General features: G+C 41.1%; 1 protein-coding gene across 7 annotated transcripts in view; it reads right to left on the reverse strand.

The window, feature by feature from the left end:
* Positions 1–12021, reverse strand: part of MAPK8 (mitogen-activated protein kinase 8) — a 183516-nt gene that overhangs the window by 34551 nt on the left and 136944 nt on the right. For 3 of the 7 annotated variants that reach the window (XM_027718408.2, XM_027718440.2, XM_039391448.1), the window contains exon 1: positions 8521–8602. The exons of 1 other annotated variant lie outside the window; for it this stretch is intronic. The gene's annotated coding sequence lies outside the window, so the exon portion shown is untranslated. Of the gene's footprint in view, positions 1–8461; positions 8603–12021 lie in introns of those variants that run through there. 3 more of the 7 variants (XM_039391444.1, XM_039391446.1, XM_039391447.1) reach the window with 3 other exon arrangements.

Raw genomic sequence — 12021 nt, forward strand, 5'->3', positions numbered from 1 at the left:
TCAACTTATTCAGACACTTGAAAAAGCTTAACCATAAGCTAACTTGAAATTCATGAGAAAAGAATAAATTACTAATCTTGGCACAAGACTGTTTCAGCTGACTATCTCAGGGAGTGCTAATCTTAACCATTCCACAAAAGTGTGCCTGCATATGTCAGCTCTCTGCCCATCCAATGACCACTGGAAAAGCAACAATATAGAACAAACAGGCAAACCATCAGCAAAGTAAACCATTAAATATTACTCAGAGTGCTTCAATGAGATCTGCAAAGTTTAGAAGCAAAATCCCATTCCAGGATTACTCTGGAGGTAGAAGGAAATGCTCGTTCTTTAACCTCTTGCAGGGGAAAATGAAAATTAAATGTTTAAGCAAAAGAAACAGATCAAACAGTTCTCTAATTCTTTTAAAGGACAACAGCAAACAAAAGATACCAAGTGACCTAAAATAGTAATTAAATATCAGTGATCAAGAGGCCAACAGCTACAGCGCATTAGAGGAAGCAAGGATTTGCATAACAGCTGGGGGAAAAAGTTTACAGAATATTTAAAACTACATTAATTTTAACTTTAAATCCCAGCTACAAAAACTTAGAATCCAATTATGAATGTGCTACTTTCGCTAATTCATGCATTTATCTGTGAAGTACAAGTAGATTAATGTGCTATGAAATCCTGTCTAAAGTACTTGGCATAAAATACCTCTGTAATAAGAGCTTCAGAATGGAACAAAAAAATACAATTCATACATTACTTTGCACAGTAATTTCTTGGGAGTGGGCTGGGAAGAAAGGCAGTACATTTCAAAATAAAGACTTTACTTTCCAGGTAGTTTGTAGGAAACTCCATCAATCATTACTAATGGCAATACAGTCTGTTCTGTTGTCCCATTTCTCTTAGACCTCAGCAGCGTCTGATGCTCTGCCTTAGCAAAAAAAGACAGAAGTTTCCAAAATAGAAAGAGTTTGAGAATTCCCATACTTTACACAAGAAGAAAACCACCCTTAAGAAGCACTGCTGTGCACCGTACACTAGTGCTGGTGGCCATGCACAGTTGTGAGGAGAAATTTTCTGAAGAGAACTAAGAAAGAATTTCAAACAAACTAAAATAGGGGGAGAATAAAGTAGTTCTAGTCACATTAAGCTTTCATGATTTCCCCACAATGCCATGCTAATATTAACCCTTTTTATAATAAAGGCTATAAAGCTTGTTACAATATAAGCTTATCACAAACTGCACTGTCTTCCGCCTTCCCTCATCTTGACATATAAGTGGCATAAGAACCTTGTAATGCTTTTCTAAAAAGCAGCAAAAGAAACCCAGTCTATTGTTCAACAAGGATGAGTTTTGCATTGCAGCAACTGTGCAAATGGAAGTCACCTGCTGCTGGAAGGTTTCACTGCTCTTTAGATGAGCCACTGCCACACAAAAGAACCTTGCTATTACTGTGTGTCTCCTATGTATTCACTTTATGGCATTAAGTGAAACAAGTGAACATAGCTCACAGCCTTCTAATAAAACTTTTTAGCACCACTCTTCCTGCTCTGAAGGCAATCAGGATGTTTGTCACCATGCCAATCACAATGAACAATCAAGAATTTATCAAGATTTATGCTGGCTGGCATATCAACCATGGCATTCACTTTTACTGTTTTCATAGTAAAACTTAAAATTGGGATTACATGCTCAAAACTATGTACTTTTACACCCAAGATACTGCAAGTAAGCATCATGACTTGTACTTACTCCAACATCATCTTAGCATTAAAGCGACTAAAGAATACATCTAGGGTTTTCAAGGATGTGCCATCCCCAATACTGGATTTCCCACACAATTCTCTCTTAGAGTCACACATAAGCACCTGTATTTACATATTTAAATACCAACAAGTTCACACCAGGACAGCTGCTTTGTTAAGATACAAAACACACACTCTGGGTTGTAACTTTCTGTTCTGCTCACCTCCCTAAGATTTCTTATTGACTTTGCTAAATAGACAAATACATAAGAACTCACAGAAACAAATGAGGTGCAGGACAAGGTCTTCTCAAGGCAGTACAGGCATTAAAGACAACAGCACAGAGACATTTATGATTCTGACATGGCCCCTTTTTCTTTCTCCCAGCAGCAATTAGTCCTGCCACCTCTCTGCAGTCATGAACTGCTATCGTGATCCATTGGAGCTCAGAGCTGGTTTACTCCATGAAGTCCCTTGCCGGGGTAACCACGCTCCAGCTGAGAGTAAGGAACCATCACCCACCCAGCAGATCAAAGCCTTGGAGCAGCAGCTGCCAACATGCTCCTCTGCTACGGAAAGCGAGACATGGACTAACTTCAGCTGGCTACAGGCTGCTCACTGCCAGCTGTTTCTTTGCAGATGGGTTTTTGTGTTCACTAGAGTGATCACAGGCATAATAGGCACCATAACCATTTTTTTTGTCCTTTATGCTAAGCCTGCAAGCAATTCTGGCCTAGTCAGCTGGAAAGTTCAATGCAGGGCAGAAAAATCAGTATTGCCACCAGCAGACTTGAACTAAGATGCTTATCACATCTCATTACTTTTCCCTTCACAACTTCTAACACAGTTCTGGGCAGCCTTGTTTATCTACATCACCCTGCCTTTGTTTTGCCAACTTCCTCAAGCTACTTGGAAAATAAAGTTTTAAAATCTCTAACAGTAGAATCATAATATGGCTTGAAAGCAACCTCAGGAGATCATCTATCTGTCCAAAACAAGCAGAACTTCAAATCTGTATTTCTCTCAGGCTGCTCCGAACCTTGCCCCATCTAAAGTCTCCCTGGAGGAAGACTCCGTGGCCTCTTTGGGCTCTTGATCCATGAGAGGGGGTGACTGCTGCACCAAGACATTTATTTCCTTCCTGTCCTTCTGAAAGTTCCATTTGCAACCTTGGCTCATCTTTTCACTGTACACTTTAGAGGTGAAAGTGGCTCCATCACCTCTCGTAATTGGTGGTTAAATACAGCAATTGCATTCTCCCTGAGCCTGCTCTTCCTCAGGTTACAAACCCAGTCCCTTCTGTACCCTCAGGTGCTCTAGACCCCACTCAGTGCTGGACTCCCTCGTTTGTCTCTCTCACACAGTGCAGGGGTGTGTGATCTACTGAGCAGCTCTTCAGTGGGGCTTCACAGTGGCTCCACAGATGGGAAAAGCTCCTGCCCAGTACCCACTGGTCAGGCCCTTTCTAGTGCAGCTCAGTGAGTAATTGGCCTCCAGGGCTACAGAAGCACGTGCTGACTCCTGGTCAGCTTCTCATCCAGCAGGACCCCTGCTCCTCTTCTGCCAGCAACCAACAGCTGAAGAATCATTTTCATTTTATAAACTTGGGAATTTCCATGACTTTGAGATCCCGGTCAGAAACACAATACCTACTGTTCATCCTGATTTCACAACAAGCAAAGGACCAGACTGGAGACATTTCAACTTTTGCTCAGCAGACTAAGGGACAAGGTAAATGTTTGAATGGACATAGACTACAATGATGGGAAGACACATTTTAGCCATAGTTTGTAGTTAAAAGAATAAATATTGAGTAAAGACATTTTTCTGCACACTTGTAAGATGTATTGTATCAAAAAATGCTAGGTATAACGTCAATAAAATTAAGTAATTGAAGGTTGTTAGAGTTGTGTTTGTCTTTCTTAAAAAAAAACTCAAAATCAATAATCACAGTAAACAGGCTGTCCAGTAGCACTGTAAAATTAATGTTTGCCCTTTCTGTTTATTTTAAGTGTACACACATATGAACACATACACAGTATTTGCTTTGTTTGCAACACAGGTTACCATTAATGTGAAGTATATTTTCTGCCAGTCATCATTTTAGCATTAGTCTATAATATTCAGCTAAGAAAAACTAATAAGCATCCCGTCTGTTCACATAACAAGCAGCATTTATCCAACAATAAAAATTACAATATGGGCAACAGTGGGGTTTATTTTAGTATCAAGCTTACAGGCAATCAATTTGGACAGAAAAAGAATCAAGAATTAGTTTTTAATTACATAGAAGAAAAAAAGTATTTAAAGGTAAGATGAAATTTGTGGTTATTAATTATATGTTTGGTACACAAAGATCATTATCTCTTCACACATAAGTCAAAGAAAACCTTACAAAAATATTTTACAAAATAAATAACAGTCAACTTAACAGAACTATATGAACAGCTAGTTGGGAAGTTATCCATGCTGATCTGATTCAACATCAGTAATGAATCTCTTTCTCACAGTTTGACGCAGTCAGCTCCAGTCTGTTGGAGGAGTTCTCACTCAAAGGCTTTGTAGAACCTACAGCAAGCAAGCTGCTATTCCCTGCTACACCTATAGCTATTTCCTTCTCATACATTTCAAGTCAATGTATTGGCAATGTATTCTACCCATCACCAAGTCATCATGTATTTCCCAGCATCATGTTCAAATTCTTTTAAGACAGCACATTTCTCAAAAATATCACCATTCACTAAGAAGGCTATAGTTCTGCCACAGGACAAGCTTATACAGATGTCTAGTACTAATAAAATTCCGCTAAGTATTTGGTAAATCCAAGCAACTTCAGAAACTACTTAGTGACCTACATCTGCAGTCTCATATTTTGAATAAGACTTGGGACAGAAAAAGAGTAGATTATTTTCAGCTTTTTCTTGAAGACTTCATGTATTACTGTGATATAATAAGCTGTGAAAAGCTATTAGAAGGAAAGCTTTGAACATTGAATTAAAAGCTGCCCCTACCAAGCAAAAAACCCTAAAAGATAAATGCTACATATTTTTGAAGTGCCACAAAAGATAACTGAGCACTCGCATTCCTTCACATAAAATAGTCCTAAAATAGTTAATATTTTTTTCTTCACACAGTATTTAAAGTAGACAGCACAAACAGTTTTCAGCACTGGGAAGATGCATCTTCTGCCCCATTGCCCCGCCTCAGTCCAAAAATTTCCAGATTACTTTATTTAAGGGCCCCTATTGATAATACATGTTTTCTGAAATGATTAACACAGCTAGGTGTGGAAGAGGATGTCCATCCACATCAAGTTACTGGCACATAACTTGTAGATCAACATTCATTACCAAATGGATACTCATCCCCAATAATTTTGGGCTTTACAGCGCATTTAAAAAAATCAAAATAAACGTCTTGTTCAGAATGCTTTTCAGTAACAGCAGCAGAAGTCTGCAAACAGGTCTTTAAACTAGCACTTCTCAATACAAGAGGTTTGTCCCCTCCCACCACTTCAGTCTTCCAGCAATCACCACTTGATCTGTGAATACCTTTGTGCATATCCCTGACTGACAGCAATCCTCCCCCCGCCCAAGCAACCTCCTGGTCTTCCAACCTTGCAACGGCACAGCCGTTTGGTTCAGACACATAAGGGAATTAATCAGGCTGAAAAATAGTCCAAGAGGAAGATTTGTTTCAGCGGGATCAGTTAGCTCCTTGATCTATTTTGCCACGCAGCAGCTGGCAAGGAGGAACAGCAGGTAACAGAAACTGCTTAAGCAAGGCAGCCACTGAACACAAAACTATGGCGTGGTGTCATAGAAATACATACACTAAGTCCTGACTTTTCAGAGCAATTATATCAACCAAGTATCTTTCACTGCCACTACAGTCTTTGTTAAAAAGAACATACACAAATAAAAAGAGACTATGACTGTACTTTCATACAAATACACCTTGTAATAGAGCACTGAATGCTTCTTTGAATGCAGCTCATCTTTTCATGAGGACAGCCAGAAAAGACCTTTATCAAATTGAAAGGCGAATTTCCAACTCCATATAAACAAGGGGATTCTTGAAAGATTTGAAAACTATATGTTTAGATTCTTAAATCATAGTAAAAACTGTTTTCAGAATTCATGGCAAAACTGTGGTGAATTTAACAGCAGGCGAGCAACATAAGTAGTCTCAACTGGATTTTTAAAGAGCTTTCAAAAGATCTTTCCATAACATAAATAGAAGCCTGTTTCTGCAGGTTTTGAATTAAGGACTAAGGTGTTTTTTTTTTTTTAAAGGAACATTTACAGCAATACAATACATTTAGCCTTTATTAAAAAAACCAGGAGCAAAACAACATTTGTCTAACTTCCAAAATTATACATTACATATATTAAATACAACATACAGTAAAACTATATACACAGAGCCCTTTTCTTCCCCCAAGGGGGGGTGTGGGGGAGGTTGTGGTAAATTAAATTTAAGAAATAGCACACCATACTTATCGGCAAATTATTAGGAAGGCCATTTGTATTTGTTCAGAGTACTGAACAAATACTGAACAAATCTGAAGATTTGTTCAGATCAATCTTCAGAAATGAGGAGGTGCATGCATTTTGCGATGAATAAGCATCCAAACAATTTAGGCAGTTGAGGAAGGATAAAAAAGAAACCAAAACACATATACAGTAAATAAATAGCCAGGTAGGATTATGATCTCAAATACTAATGCATTAGCTCATTGTTTAAGAAAATAAACAAACAGCACATGAAATAAACACACCAATTCATTTCAGGTAAGTAGTGGGCAGAAAATAAATACAGCTGTTACCATCTCCAAACATTTATTTCCTAATTTTGCATAACAATTCACTAATGTAACAATTTTACCTAAAGCACTTGCAAAGGAGCTTATACCTGCGCACATATAAAGCCAGCAAAAGCCTTGGTCCCTAAAGAGCAGGGTTAAACTTAAAACACAAAAACCACACACAAAAGGCAACTCTACTTCTGCCTAGAACAAGCAGAACTATAGGACTTTGAACCCTATCAGATCCCCTCACTAATATTTCTGACCTAGAAGTCTCCATGAAGTATATGGTAGCCCTCAAGATTACTTTGAATCTTTATACAAGCCAATGGTCCAAAAGCCTTGGGAACTTTTGCAGGGGAAAATATTATTAAAATTCCTTGTTTCATAGTACGATTTTGTACACCCTCTGCAGCTCTGAATTATTCTCGGTTCAGCAGATGCTTCTCTCTCTCTTCTCCTATTATACTTTTGCCCAGCTGGCCTTCCTGAAAACTATCAAGACCTGGCAGGCAGCCTGCAACGTGTCTGGTCCCTGCCCTGGCATCACATGTCCTGCAGAACTCCAGAACAGCATCCTACTGTCAAACTAGCCTGTGTTACACATCTTCAAATCAAACAGGGCAAAAAGGCAAGATGGCTGCTCCCATAGACTGAGATCAAAGCAAGGGACTATCTGAAATTCAACATTTTTATTAACTACTGTTAGAAGAATAAAGAGTTTCCTTCGTTATATACAAGGAATGCTCAAATAAGGCAGTGAACTCACTTCGACAATATTCTTAAAAAGGTTTGGCCCAGCTTCATTTCATGTTACAGTTTAAACCATTTCCAAGTTATCTAATACACTGATATACCTGCAGGCACATGTAGACTATTCGGGCCTAGAACTGCATTTGCTGGTACCTCTAGAACTGAGACCAAGCCCCCTGTGACCTGCCAGACCATCACTGGTTAAGTCTCCACACCTGTAAGTAAAACCCAGCTGCAGTGAGCAAGCTTGCTCAATTCCACATGCATATGCCCTAGGGCAAGTAATACTTTCCATCCCCAAACAAGCATAACACCCTTTGTGTTTATATTATCAGATAGGCCAAAGCGTGTAGAATTTTTCGATTGCTTGAAAGCCGTCAGCAAGCCCGTTCTGTACAACACTGAGATTTAAAACGACACAATACGTCCAAAACCATTACTGTAGCTGGGGGTGGAATAAATAATCAAGTGCCACTTGTTTTTGTAGATTAGAGGAGCTCAGGTCAAACTTCACTGATAGAACTACTCCAAACAGAAAGGCATAAAGAAACAGGCTTTGGGAGGAAAACTGGAGGTAACAACACAGAGAAACCAAAGGGCAAAAGAAATTCTCCAAAGAGACAGTGGTTCCTTTTGCAAGAAATGTAAGAATTCAAAGGCAAGTGAATCAAAGACGCCGCCGGTCACCCCCCAGCCCCCGGATCTGGAGCAGTTACATTATCCCAGAGGAATATTTTTACGATTTAAGAGCATTTTTAGGAGCAAGGTCATGGCAGTTGACCAGGGAAGGTTGCGTTTTCGCCGCCTCTCCCGCAGAACCTTCCTTCCTCGCAGAGGAGAGGCCATCTCGGCCTGCCCGGGTGCCCCCGCTCCCAGGAGGAGGAGGAGGAGCCCCGCGCCGAGCCTCCTGCCCCTCCTGCCACACCAACAAAGAGCCCCCCGCCATTACCCACCCGCACATCCCCAGACTCCCCAGCCCCGAGCACACAGGGGAGGTCACCGGGCCAGAGAGCCGCGTACCGCCGCCCGCCCCCCGGGCAAGGGCACGGGCCGTCCCCGGCTCCTTCCCGCCCGCTGCCCGTCGGAACGTAAACAAAACGCCCGGGCCGGGGCCGGCCCCGGCCGCCACCGCCGCCCCCCCTCCCGCCCGCCCGGCTCCCGCACCGCGCCGACCCCGCTCCGTGTCCCCACCGCCGCTCCCGCGGGGCCGCGGCTCCGCTCACCGCCCGCCGCCTCCGGCCTCGGCCGCTGAGTAATGAGCCGGGGCCGGGCCGCGCTCACGCACCGCGCTCCGCCCGCCGCGGCTGCGGCTGCGGCTGCACCGCCCCCTGCGCTCGCCCCGCCCGGCGCTGCCCCGCGCCCGGCCCGGCCCCCGAGCCCGGCCCCGCCCGGGCCCTGCCGAGGCTTTGCGGTGCTCCTGCTGCCCCGGGCGGGGGTATGATGTTGCCCTTGTCTTGGAGCAGTCTTTTTCCCGAACGACGCCCGGTGGCCGGGCCTCTCTTCCTGCTGGGGCTTTCATAAAATGTTTGCATGTTTCCAGGCCTTGCCCTCGCGCTCTCCGCCGGGGCGCTGGCACCCAGCCCTCATACTCTGGCATCGGGGCTGCTGCTGCTCCAAGACGTCCTTCACGGCCCTGGCAACTCCAGGCTTCCCGCGGCAGGCCTGGCATGGCAGCGCTTTGTCTCATTATTGGGTGTCTGGAGTGGTGTAACGTTTTATTGTTCTGTATCTGCGCTGGTAGTGTTTTTCCTCTAAAGTACCTCTCTGTGGGATTTTGAGTTTTTCATTACCATTGCCTTTGGCTCCTGGCACCTGACATGAGTACTCTCTCCTTGGTTTTTCAGTATTTTCCTTGGCATATAATTGGTTTTGGTGTTTTGGGTTGGTTGGTTGGGGGTTTTGTGGGGTTTTTTTGGTTGGTTGGTTTGGTTTTTTGGTTATTGTTTTTTGGTTTTGTTTTGGGGTGTTTTTTTTTGTTTTTGTTTTTTTTTTTTTTTTTGTTTGTTTTTGTTGTTGTTGGTTGGTTGGTTCTTTTGTTGTTGTTTTTTTTGTTGTTTTTTTTTTCTCCCCAGGAATGTCCCTGCTTAGACACAAAAGGAGGCCACTCAGCACCCTGAAGCAAGCCTTTGTGTATTTTTACTACATAGTACAGAAAAAGGCCTTATGAGCAGTATTTTAAAAATATATAAAATCTGCCAGTTAGGCAGAGAGTACTGTGAAAATGGACATTTCAGATTTACTTCATTGTCAAACGTGTCCTGTGTCACATTTTTGAAGATGCCAGAGATTCTACCAAGATTGTTGTTGATAACAGCTTTTATCCCTCTTTAATAAGCATAGACTTTTACAAAGTAAAGGTAGTGCTTCAGAATATTCCAGTTTTGTCTACTATCTTGGTGTTAAAAGCTTCACCTCCATAAACTGTCCATGTACATACTCATATGCCTATTTTAGTGAGATCTCTGCACACTGCCCTTAAAATTGTCACTTAATTTAAGCAAGCCCACTTTCATTCCGTATGTTAGAGTGGTTTTTTTACAGATCCCAAGGACATATATATAACACCTCCTTTATATCTATACAAAAAAACCCCAAAAACCAAACACTATTGTTCAGACTCCACCACCAGTCCCCTTTAGATGCCTCTGGGCTTTTAAGACACATTTCCCACATCACCTCTGATCATTTCCATGGGACAGACCCCAAACAGAATTAGCCAGTTTTTAGCTTCAAGGCTTTTTCTTGTTGCAGCATGTTAAATCAGACCCAGACATTGCGCTCCCTTCCATGTTGACATGTGCTATAAGCAGAGCTCAGCTGGCAGAAGGGGCAATATGAATCCCCAAAATACGCTGCAGGCAAAATTTAATCTGGATAGGTCACATTCATCTTGGCCAGCAGATTAAACCAACCTGCTGGTTTTGGCTGATGCAGGTCATGGCACCTTCAGATGTTTATTTCCATTGGCAAACAGACCTCCGGTGTTTCCTCTGGTCTTCTCTGCACAGCAAGAAGCGGGCAGAGTGACATCATGTTTGGCCAGTTCAGTTATTTGCAGCAAGTCCCATGGCCTTACAGGACTGATGGTACTCCTGGTGTTCTTGAGAGTCACTGTTCCTGATTGTTCCATCTGAAGTTAGACTGCATTGAGATTTGCAAGTGAAAAAGAACAACAGTTCCTTTAAAGTATAAAATAGTTCTTGCTTTGGATCCAGATTTGTTGCATTTCTTTTTTTTAGGACATAATAAAATTTTCATTGGATCTTATAGTTGACAAAGTTGATGCTTTTAGACAGAGATATATTTCTGTGTGATTTTTAAAAAATATGTAAAGATTTTACAAAGGAAAAATGTGAAAGGAAATATTTCACATTGTAAATTTGTCACTTACCAGTATAATGGTTTTAAAAATAAAGATAATATGATAGACTGGCTGTAAACTTCCCTTACATTATGCAAAATTTACAATACATTGAAATAATACCTCTTTGAGTAAAGACAAAGGTTTCTTTGATTGGGTGTATAATCAATTTTTCAAAAACAAGTCCCTGTATAAGAAAGAGGAACCTTGAGAATGTCGTTGAGCATCACTATAGTATTATTTTTGAAACTGTTTTGCAGAAGTATTTTCTTACAAGCCTTATGGTTGCACTCCTGTATGGCATACGTCTGGATGAAAACTCTTTTCTGGACTGTCCTGAATGATATTCAAGAAAATACAACGCTAAATTCCTGATATCTATGAAAGGAAATAAGTATTTACAACAGGCTTCAACAGAGCCAGCATTTTGCTCTGGACCTCTCAACAGGTTAGAAGGATACGGGTAGGGAGCAGGAGTATGGATCCATTATGACAGAACATACAGGCAACCAGACAGAAGATTCATATTTGTTCATAGAGGATCAGTAGCAGAAGGGGAAAAAAACACTTTGCAGAACAATATAAAGAGAGAAGACTATCGAAGGAAGTTTGGCTACCTGCAGGGGCAAAGGTCTTTGCAGCAAGGACTCTCAGATGTGGCCCTGCTGAGGCCAAAGAATGACATAAACTTGACAGAATTTCGGGTGATAGGTTTGACAATAAAGGTGCATTTTCTCACAGTGGCCAGTGAGAAAATCTGAAAACTGATAAGTGTCTTCTTTGCAAAATAATGGGAATCACCAACCTCAGAACTTGAATCTTTTTTCCAAAATAAACATGATATTTTATATATGAGAAGAATGTGATGAGCAGGTTTATTTAGTAATAGAAACTCCAAAATTAAGTTAATGAACAATTTGGAGCATGAAAATCCTCCTCTGCCTACACATAATTGTTAATCTCCTCAGTTTCAGTGTTCATGTAGCAGTAGTCTTGCATTTGGACTGCTGCTTTAAAATAAGCAGTTGTTGAGTGTTTAATAAATGTTTGGATTTTAAAAGTGCCAGTAAAATCTGAATTATGTCAAAATACTGCAAGCTTTTTCAGTCCCATGCTCTGATATACAAGTATGTTTATGAAATCATATTAAAATGTTTGGATTCAGCAGTCATGACATTACATTAAAATGTAGTTTTGTAATTTTTTAATATTTTCATTAAGTTCTTATCAATTACCACACTCTTGGCAGTGAACAAAGTTTAAGTATATTGATGTTTATAAACTGCAAAACAAACAATTCAGGCCGAAATCTTTGGAGTCAAGGCAATGGATCTGAATGTCTGACCCAAATTTTGATGTATGA

Source organism: Pipra filicauda, unplaced genomic scaffold (assembly GCF_003945595.2).
Source record: "Pipra filicauda isolate LSUMZ 115617 unplaced genomic scaffold, ASM394559v2 scaffold96_size2947999_pilon, whole genome shotgun sequence".
Lineage (NCBI taxonomy): Eukaryota > Metazoa > Chordata > Aves > Passeriformes > Pipridae > Pipra > Pipra filicauda.